Source organism: Desmodus rotundus, chromosome 4 (genome assembly GCF_022682495.2).
Source record: "Desmodus rotundus isolate HL8 chromosome 4, HLdesRot8A.1, whole genome shotgun sequence".
In the NCBI taxonomy this organism is placed as follows: Eukaryota; Metazoa; Chordata; class Mammalia; order Chiroptera; family Phyllostomidae; genus Desmodus; species Desmodus rotundus.
The window spans coordinates 174,339,599-174,353,847 of NC_071390.1; positions in this window are offsets into that span (position 1 = coordinate 174,339,599).

The window sequence follows — 14,249 nt, forward strand, 5'->3', positions numbered from 1 at the left end:
AGAGACTGAAGGAGGCAAGGCCTGGCCACCAGTCCGCTGCAGACCCTGTTGCCTGGGACGCCCACTCTGGAGTCTCTGAGCTGGGCGCTTACCACTACACCCTTGGATTACTGAATCAGCCTTTCTTCACAAATAATCTCCATCACCCCCGTGCCTCTAAGTCACTCTTTCAAGGTTCAAAGTCCTGGGGGTGGGGAGCTGTGAGCGTGACCTGGTCACGTATAAGTCTTTTGCTGGTACCTCAATACTAGGGAGTGGAGTGAGCATGTCATCCTTTTGCTTCCATCCCTGCAGACTCTACCCTGCTCCCACCCTTCTTATTTCCAGAAAAGGAAGAGTCTCCACATGCTGGGCAGCCACAGAGGGACAGACACCATCAGAACTCCCCAAGTCTTCATTCCTTCATATCAGTAACTAGTGGGAGTACTGGGGTGTAATAGATGTGAAAACTTAAAAAGTACCTAATCTTAATGAATTCTTTGTTTTCTGGCACCAGTGTGCTCTTCAACTTGTTTCTGAGGGTTATATTTTATTAACTTGCAAAAATAAGGCATTTACAACAGAAGGCATCCCTGTACTGAGAGAAGTGTTTTATGTCCCACCTGTGTCAATGCCAATATTGTACTTGGGATATTGGGCTATAGTTTAGCAGAATGTGACCATTGGGGTGAACTGGGTAAAGGGTACATACAGGATCTCTCTGCATTATTTCTTACAATTACATGTGAATCTATACTTATTTCAAAATAAACAGTTTAATCTTTTAAAGAGTCATGTTTATTATTCAAAAAAAAAATCAAACACTATGAAAGAGTCTCCTTTTCATCAGAGAGCCCCAAACCCAACTCACCTGCAGTAGAACTAACGTTTTGGTGTATGTACACACTGACACACACACACACATTTCCATGATGTGATTTCTTATACAAAAAGAATATATAAACAAAAAATATTTCAAAACCCATTTTGCAACATGCTGTTTTCCCTCAACAGTCTATACAAGCAATTTTCTATGCACTGTGACTTGTATTATTTTCTGTGATTCTGTGGCTTTCTGACTTTTCCAGACCGCTCTTTCTATCTCTTTCTCTCTCATTCCCCTTTTAGGCTGTGAACTCCTTGGAAGGCAGGACTGTCCTTCATTGCTGCATCCTTAGCACCTAGCTGCATGTGCTACACGTGATGGGTCCCAGTGTTTGTATGTAGGAAGACCATATGGTTTCCTAAGAAACAAAACACACCAATGGTGAGCATTACAATGTACAGTAATATCTCACTGAAGGCAAGCCCTAAGATGCCCAAAAACCAGGGTTTCAATTTGACCTTAGAGGGGCTCTGAAAATCTCACTTCCCTCTTTAGTTGGCGGGCTCTGTGCATTTCTGCAGTGGGTGTCCCTGACTCATTGCTGCTTTGGCCTTCAGGTACATACTCCTTGCCTGTCCCTTTGGCTCAACAAATGGACAACCCCTGTCCATCTTGCATTGGATTGCATTGCTGCTGGTCCTTGATGTTTAAATTGAGAAAGCAGGAGGCCAGTGCCAAAGATACTTCTTTAGTGCGGCACAATCCCATAAACACTTGCTCCAAAGCCTACTATGTTGCCGTAGGTGCTGCTGACACAAAAATGAATTCAACCATCAGTAACAAATTGTTACCCATTTTCTGAGCACCTACTGCCTTCATAGAAGAGGCCAAAGCATTTTGGGCCGTTCTAAGTTGAGTCAGCTGTGGTCCTCAACCTTTCAAAGGTTAAAACTTCCTGGAGAAGATACAAGTAGATTACTGAAAACATTGAAATAAAATGGTATGGGTGTTGTACCAAAGGTATAAACACTCTGTTCTGGGGAAATGTTGAGGTGGTGACAATCTTCATCATCACGGTCCCTGTGCAGAAAAAGATGACTGAAAGCATATATTGCTCTTCACATATATATGAAGTCATTCATTCATTTCAGTCATTTTTTCAGTCATATATATATATGTATATATGAAGAGCAATATATCATTTTATCTATCTATCTCATTATAGCACAGAGGAAGAGGAGGTTAATTTATTTATTTTGGTTGTCTGGGAGCAGATGAAACAATTTGCTTGAGGGTGAAGATAGTGTGTGCAAAGAATTGTAATCAATGGATACAATTCACTAGAAAGACTGGGGATAATGTGCAAAAGAAAATAGGGAGCACAATACAGATGGAACTTGGGAAGGTCAAGGAGCTAGAGTTGTTGGAGCATGGATATGAACTCCACATGAAATAACAAGCTCCAAAAACATGCTCCCTTGGAAAAAATAAGCATTCTGCCATTTTTATTGAGCGCCTCCTCTGGTCATAATAGCAAAAACTCACGTAGTTTAACATGTAACCAACACTGTTCCATTTTCTATATATTAAATAATCTCATCTTCACAACACACTACCACTCACTGCTGCACTATGTTCCATCGTCCACATTTAAAACAGGCAGAGGCTAAGACACAACAAGGTTCAGTGGTTTGGTCACACAGATGGAAAGCAGTGGAGGGATTTCAGTTCAGCCAGTCTGGTGGTGACATCCACTCTTAACCATGACCCCACCCTGCTATGTGCAAAGGGCTGTGCCGTGTGGCCATGTGCCTGGTTTATCCCACCCCCAAGAGCTCACATTCTTGAGGGGGTGGTATTAAATAAGCATTGATAGGCAAAAATTAAGTGTAAATCAAGGCATTCTGATATTGCCTGGTGTGAGTTATGGCTGAAAGGGTAGTTGTACCTGAGCAGGTGACGATTATGTTGTGGCCTATAGGATGAGTAGGAGATATCCAGGTACAGAGGGTGAAGGATGTGAGGGGAAGTCTCTTCCTAGACCAGGAATCATTCTATGTGTAGTCCTTCAGGCAGGAAGAAAGCAGGTTTCCTTTCCATGGAAAAGCAGAGAGAAGGCTGGTGTGCCCCCAGGACAGGGGTAGAGGAATGTCCTAAAATCAAAGGCGGTGAGGAGGCGGGTTCCTGATGCTCAGGGCCTCGGTCAGCATTTTGATTTTTATCCTAAGAGCTGTGGGGGTCCTCTAAGTGGTTCTGTGCAGAGGGTTGGCATGAAAAGCATCTAAAAAATCTCACTCAGGCTGCTGTTTGAGGAGGGTGTGTGTGTGTGTGTGTGTGTGTGTGTGTGTGTTGATAGCATGAGCAGGAAAGGAGAGTGGGAGTGGATGCTGATAGTCCTCCTAGGACACTCGTGCCATCATGGTGGTGGCTTGGATGGGGTGGTGGCTCTGCAGATGGAGCAGTGCAAAGATTCAAGAGATACTTGGAGGCAGGATCCACGGGAGATGGTGGCTGAGTGGACACAGAGATGGAAGTTGACGGGTTTGCCTGAGATGACTCTCACATTTCACAACTATCTAGAGGAAGAGGCTGTACACATTTTCAGCAAAAGCCAGATAAATATTCCAGGCTTTATGGACCACGTGGTCTCTGTCTGCGGTCCTATAAAAGTAGCTGTTGAGAACAGTGAACAAAGGGGTGTGGCTCTGTGCGGATGAACTGGTACTGAAACACAGGAAGCAGGCCAGATTTAGGTTTTGAGCTATGGTTTGCCAACTCCTGGCCTAGAGGGTGTGAAGGTCATTGAGATTTGGTACCCTGGGGGAGGATGGGCTGGGTAAGGCATCTTGTCTTCCTCCCATGACAGCACCATGAAGTGGCAGTTATTATTCTCCTCACTGGAGGTAATAATGTACACTCTGTCACTGCTAATTTCCTTATCCAATATCACACAGCTGGTAAGTGTCAAAGGCAGTACTTGAACCTGAATTTTTTACTTCCAAGCCCAGGAAAGACCTTCCTCCTACCCTATGCTTTCTCTTATTTTTGCCCCTGTAGTGACTCCATGGAGGTGGCAAAACTTTCTTTTGCAAGCCTTTCTCACTTTCCCCCAAGGGCACTTTTCTTCTTTGAGTGATTTTTTAAAGAGCCAAATAAAAAGGGACAGTTAGTCTCTCAATGTACCATCTTTGCTTTTGTTCAGTACAATAGACTTTATATTGCTTTGTCCAGTCCCTACAAAATGGGACATAGGAGGTTCGTTTTCAAGAAATTAGACTCACATTTTTCTCTCTCTCTCTCTCTTTTTTTTTTTTTTGATCCTGACACAGTTTTATCTTGGGGATAAACAGTGTTATTTTCATTCCTTCTATTGGAGCCCTACATCAAACATTTTCTATTAAAATTTAAATAAGCCACTTTAGAGACAGATGAAGATGTGAGGCTAAAATGAGCTGATTCACTGGAATCTGTTCCTGAGAATATAACTTATTTTCTCTAACAGCTTATGCAACTCGGTTTCATAACACAAATTTTAGGTGGGCTAGCATCATGCCATTATAGTCATTTCCTCCAACTTTTCCACCTGCAGTGGCCAACGACAAAGGGAGAAATGAGGGACACAAACTCTCTCTTCCCCCACCCCATGGGGACCTAATTATTATTCCCAGAAATTACTGGAATATGAAAAAATTTTGAAGATACATTAAATTCTCTTTGGGTGATCCTTGATCAATACACATAGCAACAAAAGCTTTGCTGCTGGTTGCTTTTCCAAATTTCTCTCTGTTTTGTTTGACCAATGTTGGAGACAGGGCTTATCGAGGTGGGGATGCATGTATGTGGGGGGAAGGTGGGATGGAGGTGCTGTGAGGAGATGGCAGTGGGACCAGAGAGCAGGATGAGTGCTGAGGTGGAACAGAGAGGGGCAAGGTTGAAAACTGGTTGGAGGGCAAAGACCCACAGTCATAAGAGGAGAGGCTAGACGGCTCCTAAATCTCACATCTAGAGTCAGGGCACAGGGCAGAGAATTCAGGACCCACTATGTGATCCAAGCAGAAGCAAAGGGATGGAGCGGTGGAGTAGCACCAGAGTCACTCTGAGTGAGTGTCACCCAACCTGTGTTCCTTGTCAGTTGGTGTTCTAAGAGAAACTGGTCCTTTGTTGAGTAATTGTGAAAATATGCGGCTTGATTCTTAGAAAACTATATTGATAGGGGTAACAACAAAAATAATGATAGCAATAGGAAACAGGTGTATAGACGATTGCTGATATACGCACTCATCAACACCCCGTCTTCCTCCATTTCTGGGCGTGCTGAAAGAATGAATGTCCCCTGCTATTGGAGTTAGGTGCAGACACACGACTTGCTTGAGCCAGTGAAACATGCATAGAAGTGACACGTGTCATTGCTAGTGCTCACCTATTCAGTTTGATTTTATGTGTGACTGGTGGCATTATGGAAATGTAGATGACTCCCCACTCCAAAACCAACATGTGAGAGACATGTAGGATGGATAAAAAGTAATCTTTCGTTATTGTCAGCCACTGAGATTTTGGAGTTGCTTGTTATAGAAGCACAACTTGGCCCATCTGACTGATAAAATAGTTAACATTTAATTAACATTTACTATATGCTGATACCATTCACAGTATTTAACATGTGTTAACGCATTAGTTTATTATTAAAGGCTTGGGTATGTGTAGAGGTAAATAAACATGGAAGTAAGGAAGCCCGTATGAGGTTTTCTCAGCGTACAGAACAATAGAAGCTCTTCATTGCTACTTTCCTTATTTTGCTATAGAGCGTTTCCTGATGCCTTATGGAACATTACCATATACCACTTGTTGGAAACCTGCGGCCTGGAACACGTTCCACCAGCCATAGCTTGAGACAGGGCATCGCAGACCACAGGGAGAATAGAATCCTTACACAGTGGGCAAACCGAGACAAAGAGACAAAAACCGCTGACGGCGTCTCTTTTTGTTGTTTTTGCAGCAGAGACTGAGATGATTGGCAATTTTTCCTTAAAGCGTGACTGACACTTGGCTCACATTCAGTACCCGAGAGGAGGATGGACGTGCAGCAATAAAGAAGGTGAAGGCTTGTTACTTTGGTGGGTTGGTTTTCCTGGAGGACAACTGTCAGAATGAAATTCCTCACCTAGTGACTATTCAGGGGAGCAAGTAACACTAAGAATAAGAGTTAAGTGAGCATGCTCTCCAAAAGGCGATGGTCTTGTGGCTAATGCAGCCGTGGCCGGTGTTGCCGTATCAGTCATGGGAATATGACTAAATGCTCAGCAGAGGGAGAATGTGTTTCAAAGAAGCCCTGTGGCTAACTTTATGTGTTAGTTTGATTGGGTCAAGGGGTACCCAGGTAAAACATTGTTTCTGGATTTATCTGTGAGGGTGTTTTTCTTTACCTATCTCTTTTTACTAGGGAGGAAAACCTTTTACAGATGTCCCCTATACACTTCCTATTTGCAGGTCACTGCCCAGGGTGCATCACATGGCCATGCCTAATCTGAGCCCTGTCAAGAGGAACAGAATTGCCTCTGTTGGCTTAGACTGATCAATATTCATTCCTTGGGCCTGGCCTCGAACCATCTTCCTTGACCACATGGGAGGATTAACATGAACAAAATCAGGGATTTTTATTAAGGAGAAAGGAAATAGAGTTGGGGGGTTAGTTATGCAATCCAGAATCTGCTCTAATTCATGTTTGATTCTCAGACTCCAGCAGACTGTCATCCACTTAGTAGGTCATTTGAAATAGCTGAGGCAAGAAAACCCCGTTCTTTCTTGTACTTCCAACTGCCTATGAACACCTCCACTTGGACTGCCTCCAAACCATCAGAAGCGAGGAGATAGGCATGGCACAGCCCTCAGAAGAAACTAACCCTACAGAAACGTGGATCTCGGCTTTCCAGCCTCCAGAGCTGAGAGACAATAAATTTCTGTCATTTAAGCTTCTTGCCACCCCCAGTTTGTAGTATGTTGTTACAGCAGTCCTATCAAATTAGTGTACATCCCATCACCCACTAGGTAAAATCCCTGTCCTCTATCATTGATGTACAAGTTCATCTGGGATCTGTTCTGGCCTGTTTTCTAGCATCTCCCACCAGTCTGTTCTCTAAAGACAGCCAACAGAGGATCTTGGCCATTCTCAGGCTTCTTGGAACATGACTTTGAACGTCTCACATATTCCTTCATTGTCTTGCCCATCACACTTTCTTTGAGAGTCAGCTTAACTATCATCTCTTTGGAGAGGCCTCCCCAATCCTGTCTTCCCAGGGGGAATTCCCGCTTCTGTTCTTCCCTATCACCTTTGTAAGCTGTTGCTGAAACATTCATCCCATTGGATTACTTTGTCTTTGTTTTAAGACTGTGCCTCTCTATATAGACAGAGAGAACATTCAGAGTGGAAATCACTTCCTATTCACTTCTTTCCCTCCAGTGTCAAGCCCAGGGAGGGGGCTTATGAGTCCCAACCACCCTTGCTGGTATATTCCTAAGCAGCTGAGGAGTCAAGTATGACCCAGTGGAAAGTGGGCTGGACCAGGGGGTGGTAAGAACCTGGTGTTCGTGTTTTCTTGACTGCTAACTTGTTGTGTGACCTGGGGCAAGTTCCTTCATCATTCTGATCCTCTGCATTCCTATCTGAAAAGTGAGGCTGTTGGTCAGATGACTACTAAGGATGTCTTAACAGTGTTTCAAAGGAATCTTCTCCCCAGGATATTCTTTAGTGGGATTCTCAAAGGAAACCAAGCTGAAGTTGTAAGTACTGAATGAAAGAAGTTCAGACAGGAAAGGGCAATGTTTCCAGACCAAAGAGTCTGCTCATGTCTCTTATCTCCATAAAGGTGGCCACTTCTTTTGCTTCCTGCCAAGGCTGAGTGCAACTTGAAGCAGAAAGGCTGCCATGTCTGGGAATGTAGCTCTAGTTTAAGTTTTAAGACGAATGGCCATTAAGCAGGACGACTGGACTCTTTAGGACCACCCCTCCTTTGCCGACAAGTATTTCAGGGGCAGTTAGGAGGAGACGACATGGGGAAATAGGGCAGATTCCAACAAGATACCTGAAAAACATGAACAGGAAAATGCCCTAGGGCAGAAAGTGGAGCTTCCCACTGCACCCAGCACCTCCTTCTCTTTTCTCAGCACTCGCAGTCTCTCCCCAGAGCAGTGAAGGCTCATTGGGTGAGATGGATGGTCTCACTATTTTAGAGCCAACTGAGCTCAGGGCCTCCAATGCAGGAACAGGCCTGGACTGCTGGTGAGCTTGATTCTGTGATAGAAAAAGGCAAAAACGTTCATTTCTGCAATGGTGCCAAATTGTGTTGGTTACTAAGTTTTCATATGGGACGTTCTTGGCTGGGTTTGCCCTTAGTGAAAGCTCCCTTCGCCTCAACACTGTTCTTCGAGAAATCCGTATCTGGGCAGCCTGGGACAGTCACAGGAAGCGTTCCCATGACCTGTAACTAAACACAGTTCTGTGCGTGTAGATGGTATAGATACATTTCTCTTCCCTCCTGAGGTATTTTGTATAATATTTGACCCATAATTTGTTAGCTTGTGCAAATCACTTGGCCTCCATGGTTCAAGACCACTGGCCTCCAGTGGTCTTGCTGTAAAATTGGTATACCGATGCCTTATTACCTCTCACATTTTACTTTTTAAGAAGCCATTTATTTATCTCACCTAATGTCTTTGACTCTATTTTAGTTAAAAAAAGAAGTCTTTGACTCAGTGATCTTACCTCTAGTTTTAAGCTTCACAATTTGTTAGAATAAAATGTGACTTTCATTTAGTTTTGCAAAACAAAACTAACTTAATTGGCTTTAGTGGGGAGAAAGCCCTGTTAAACTCTGCATTGACATAGGACTGCTGGTGACAGCCTTGGGTTCTTCAAAGGTTCTGGTTTGATCAGTAATTCTTGTAACATTTCTTTCTAGGTTGTACTGCATTTTTTTCCCTTTCTATTTGTAACTTCATTCTATACCCCCCCATAAGGAGGGAAGCTGATATTATCATTTTTATCTACCAGACAACTAATATTGGCACTTGGGGAGAATAAACAATTGTCCCAAGTTCACTCAGCAGCAAGAAGCAGAGTTAATACCTACAACCAGCTCTTCTGACTCCCATCCAGTGCTCTTTCCACATAGAGATGATTATCTTTAGCTAAGTCTTGGCATTGTTTAAAGTTTATCTCATCACCAGGTCAGAAACATCTGAGGAAACTGTGATGAGCTGGGTCCTCATAAATGCCACATAACTCCAATCCTGTCCTTCAGAATTTCAGTAGAGTATTCAAGATAAGATTGCTGCAGAGATAGCCCCAGTGCAAAGCAGAATGTAGGTAGCCTAGGGGTTAGAAAGTTCTCAGATCACAGAGGACCTTTGAATGTCTAGTTAAGAAGTTTGGACTTTATTAGTAGGCCATGGGGAACCATTGAAAGACGTGGTGGAATGTCCTGTGTTCAACAAGCTCTTCTTAAATAAAACAACACTAAACTAAACTCAACACAGAAAGAGCTAAGAGCAAGGATTTTCATTGCTACCCCTCCCCACTGGAGGGAAATACAGGAGGACAAGAAATGTGCAGTGGCCTGTTCAAGTGACAGCGAGTGAGAAAGCAGAGCCGGGACTCCTGACCAGGTCACAGGAACCCTCCCTGTGTCCTTCCCTTAATTTCTGTTGTGCAGACAGGGTGGAAGTTGGCTAGGCAGGAAGACAGGAGCTGGCAGGCCACAGGGGCTGCCCTAGCTCTCATCCCCTTCTCTGGGACATCACATGCAAGTCTGGGGGCTACTTCAGTCCTGCCACTGTTCTGCCTGGCCCTTTGAGGGTAGACTTACCTGCATGACTTGTTTTGGCCAAAGGGTGGCTAGCAAAACTGACACAAGTAGTGTCTTGAAACAGCCTTGCATTCTGGGCTTTGCTCTCTCATGGCCCTGTCATTGCCAGGTGAGCATGTCCAGGCTAGCTGAGAGTGAGACAGCATGGCAAAGCTGCATGGCACAAAGAATGGGTATGGGGCGGGGCGAGAACTGGGGCCTCATTGCAATCGAACAGCACCCATCTATTCTCACACCCACTCTTCACACCACACCAAGCAACTTCTCTGCGGTGTCTGTGCTGAATCCCTTTGATATCACCTAGAGCTAAATGTGTGAGTGGTCCAGCCCCTGGGTCCTAGGTGTACCCCTCCTTTAAGATCAGCTGAAACATCATCTCTTTCAGGAGATGCCGAACAGTTCTAATGGTTCTCTTCTCTGGGCACCTAGTGTAAGTAAAAATGGGGACTCTGATTAATATGCTACCTTTTAACGTACTGTCTTATGTGAATGTCTCCTCCAAGCAAATACATAGCAAATAGGGAGTCTAGGGAAGAGGCAGGGAGAGTGTGTAGGAGCCCAGGTAGCCGTGAATCCCTGGGGTGCAGAGTTACCCACTGCAGACACCTATGGCCTCCCCAAAGGTGGTTCCTTAAGAATTCCAGGAAAATGTCTTATTACTGTTGTGTATTTCTTACTCCAGGCAGCATGGAGTTCAGGTCTCAGAGCCTCATTCGCAGGGCAGATGATGTGGGTAGATGTTTGGTGTGACAGAGGAGTTAAGTTTGTGGGCAACCAGGGTACTGTGTCATTGTCGAAAACATTAATAACACAGACAAGCCTCCTTTACTGGTCGCTCACATTATGCCTTCCAGGTAGGTGCTATAATTCCCAGTCAGCAGAGGAGAAAACAGACTCAGGAAAGAAAAATAACTTACCCCATATTAAACAGCTGGTAAGCAAAAGAAACAAAACTCAGTTCCAGGCCTGCTTCACCTTGAGCTCAACATTTTTTTGCTATGCCACTTCCAAGCTGTATTAGTAACATTGGGATTTTTTGTTGTAAAACTACCTCACCTGAGTAGGCCAGGCCCTGCCCCGCGGGGCCTCACTACCAGGTAGAGCTTCTGGTGGAGAAGGCAGTTGTGCAGAAGGGACCTTAGAGAACTTGTCTTTGATCCTATGGACAGACATGTGAACCTGGTTCCTCATGTCCCACTGCCTACATGCCATGCCTCTCCTTGCTGGCCATAGAATTGACTGGAAGAACACAGTGGTACTTGCTGGGGAGAAAAGAGCAGAGATTCTGGCTCTGCTGTGTGACTTTAGACAACTCACAAGCCTGCCTTGGTTTGAGTTACTTTATAAAATAAAAGGATTGAACAACATTTAATGCAACAGGTAATGATTTGGCACCTACTAGTGCTAGTTAATCAATCTGAGTGAAGAGAGGTGGAGAGGGGTCAACCCCCTTCTCCAAGGAGCACGTGGGTGCTCCTCTGGGGACAAGAACACCTTCCCAGGTTCCTCAGATGCAACTCAAACCGTAGCGAGAGCTGTGGCAGGGGGTGGCCACCCAGTGGGGGCAACACAAGGAAGAGGCTGTTAGGGAGGGCTGGAGGGGGAGGGTGCACCAGTATGTCGACAGGCGGGGAGGGTCCAGTAATGACTGGGTTTTAAAGAAGGATGATGGTTTCATTTATCTTAGTTTCTTCAGTCTGTTAGAGTACCGAGGACATGGCAGGTCTCTGTAACTGTAAATGTAGAAATGAGGACAAATAAGTGAATGCTCATTTTAGTCACAGAAATGCTAGAGCCCATTATTTATAGGCTCATCAGAGCAGCAGGAAAAAGAGTTTTGCATTTTATTTTATTTTCTATTTTCTGGTCAAGAAGTCTGACATACATGGACGTACCCTGCATTCTTTTTTTTTTTTTTTTTTTTGAGTTTAAGAGTAGTAAGGCTTGTTATAAGTTCTTTGGAATGTGGGAGAAATTATAAAGCTATGATTAACGTTACCATCTAAAGATGATCAGTTTTAACATATTGGTATATGTTTTTCTAGTCCTTTCCCTGTGCTTATACACACACAGTCTACAGAGTCGAACACTTTCTTTTTAACTGTACGTGGAATAGAAATGTATTCACAGTTAGCTAATTGATGGAATGTAAGTCAGATAGTTTCATTTGACTTTTTTATATGAAAATGGAACCCATAGTTAGATAACAAAGAGGAATAATATGGAATCTTAGGCTACATGTTTAAAATGTGAAAATCATTAGTTTTTTATGAATATCATCTTTTTTTTCCTCTGCAAAACTATAAAGATATTAATGGCAATGATAATAATTCCAATTCATTAATTCCCCCACCTCATATCAGGCAGTATACAAAGTACTTCACATATATTAACCTTTTAAAAATCTCACCACAACTTTGCAAGTTGTATAATGCTGCCTTCATTTTAAAGAGGAGGTTAAGAAAGTTGTAAAATCTGCCAGCTGGGAATCCAGGCCTGTCCAACTCAAAGCCAAGTGCTCAAAGAGCCTCCAGGGATGTCGGAGTGGTGTTCCAGAGGTCTCCACATGGGACTGAGACCCAGATCTCTAGATGGCATAGAATCTTTTCATGAGCTTAGAGGGCTTCCAGTGATGTGTCTTTATGCTGCAGAGGAGGTAAAGGAGCTGACTGTAGTCTGCTCCAGTCATTCCTTGGCTGCTGTGCCTATCAAAGTCCCTGGGCTTACCTCTCTGACTGTGTTGACTGTCTGAGTTGCAAAGAGTACCCTGGTCAACAGCCCCACTGATTTCCGTGCCTATAACCTGCACCAGTTACTAGCCATGTGAACAAGCTATTTTGCACCTGCAACCTAGGCAAGACTTTATTTAGATCAGTGTAGGTCAACTGTCAACCAACTGCAACCACGTGAGAAACCCAACAGCAGAACTGACAAGCTGGGCCCAGTCAACCCATGGGCCCATGAAAGATAATGATAAAAATTTTTATTTGAGTGATATTTTGTTGCACAGGAATAGATGATCATAGTAGAGACATAGAGTTGGGTTAAATTTCAGAGCTAAAAGGATTTTTCCAGGAAATTTTTCACCCATAAGTAGGTTTGGGGCTTTTAATTTCAAATTCATGAGCAGGAAAGGTTGTTTGACTATTACGTAACTAGTCACCTCCATTAAGCACTGGCAGTGAAGGTTTTTTCTGCATTAACACTGGCAAGAGGTTCTATGTAGACAGACATTTCAATAGAATCAAGTTTGCCAAAACTGTGAGTGTATTTAAAAATGAGAAAAGCATGGTATCTAGAGCCAAGAAACTTAAAATGATTCTTGAAAAAAAAAAGAAAAAATATCCATATATATTGAAAGTAGATTAGGCTACTGAGTAACATGGAATGCAGGGTTTTCACAGGCAAATCATGTTGACCTATTCTTATTCTCTTGTATTCTGGGCCAGTAAGTTGAGAGGAAGCCAACTTGCATTGCTGAACTGATTTGCACTTGATCATGACATATTATTCTTTTAAATAGCCATTGTTTAAGTAGCCTAATGTCTTGATTACGGTTTATATAGATATTCTTTACTGAGATTTTATAGTTTTCTTTTATTTTTTTTCAGATTCTGATAATAATTTGCTGACTTCATGAAGGAATTTGCCAGCTTGAATTTTAGTGATCTGGAATATTTCTAAACAGTAGTGGCATTATTTGTCCTCAAAAGCATACTAGAATCCCTTTGTAAAACTCTTAGCCTAGAGCTATGTGTGTTCATATATGTGCGTGTATGCATGTGTGTGTTGGGTGGGGCATGGAGGAGAAGAGGAGTCAAGGATGACTTTCCTAGAATTCTGGCTTGTCCATTTGTTTGGATGATGGTGCCATTGCCTAAAATGGGGATCCCTGGAAGAAGATCAGGTTAGGTAAAAATCTCATGGATCTGATTTTAGAGAAATGTTGATTTTTAGATTTTGGCTAGACAGGAGACTTAAGGGTAGTCATGTCCTTGCCAGGGAGAGGGAATGTGTGGAAACTGTGTTTCAGTATCGTATTAGTTTACTAGGGCTGCTGCACCAAGATCGTAGAAACTGGGTGTTTAAACAACAGAAAGTTACTACCTCACTGTCTAGAGGCTGCAAGGCACCGGCAGGGTGGGTGCCTTCCGAGAGCCCTGAGGGAGAATCGTTTTCAGGCCCTTCTCCTAGCTTCTGGTAGTTCCTCTGCGTGTGGTATCATAACTCCAGACTTCCCATGTCATCCCCCCTGTGTGCATGTCTGTTTGCAGCTTTCCTTTTCTGATGAGGACACCAGTTATATTGGATGAGAGCCTGTTCTAATCATCTCGCTTTGATTTTATTAGTTCTTTCATGACCCTGTGTCTAAATAAACTACTTTCTGAGGTGCTGGGTTTTAGGAATTCAACATATGAATTTTAGGGGAAGAAGCACAATTCAACCCATCACTTAGATTTTATGTTTACTTTGGAGTAGCTTATAGGGTGGGGCAAATAAAGATTGCATGAGGAAATGTGGTCACCTCACCATTCCTTGTGGCTGCCACTAATTTTCTACCTTTTGGATATTCAGAAAGAGGT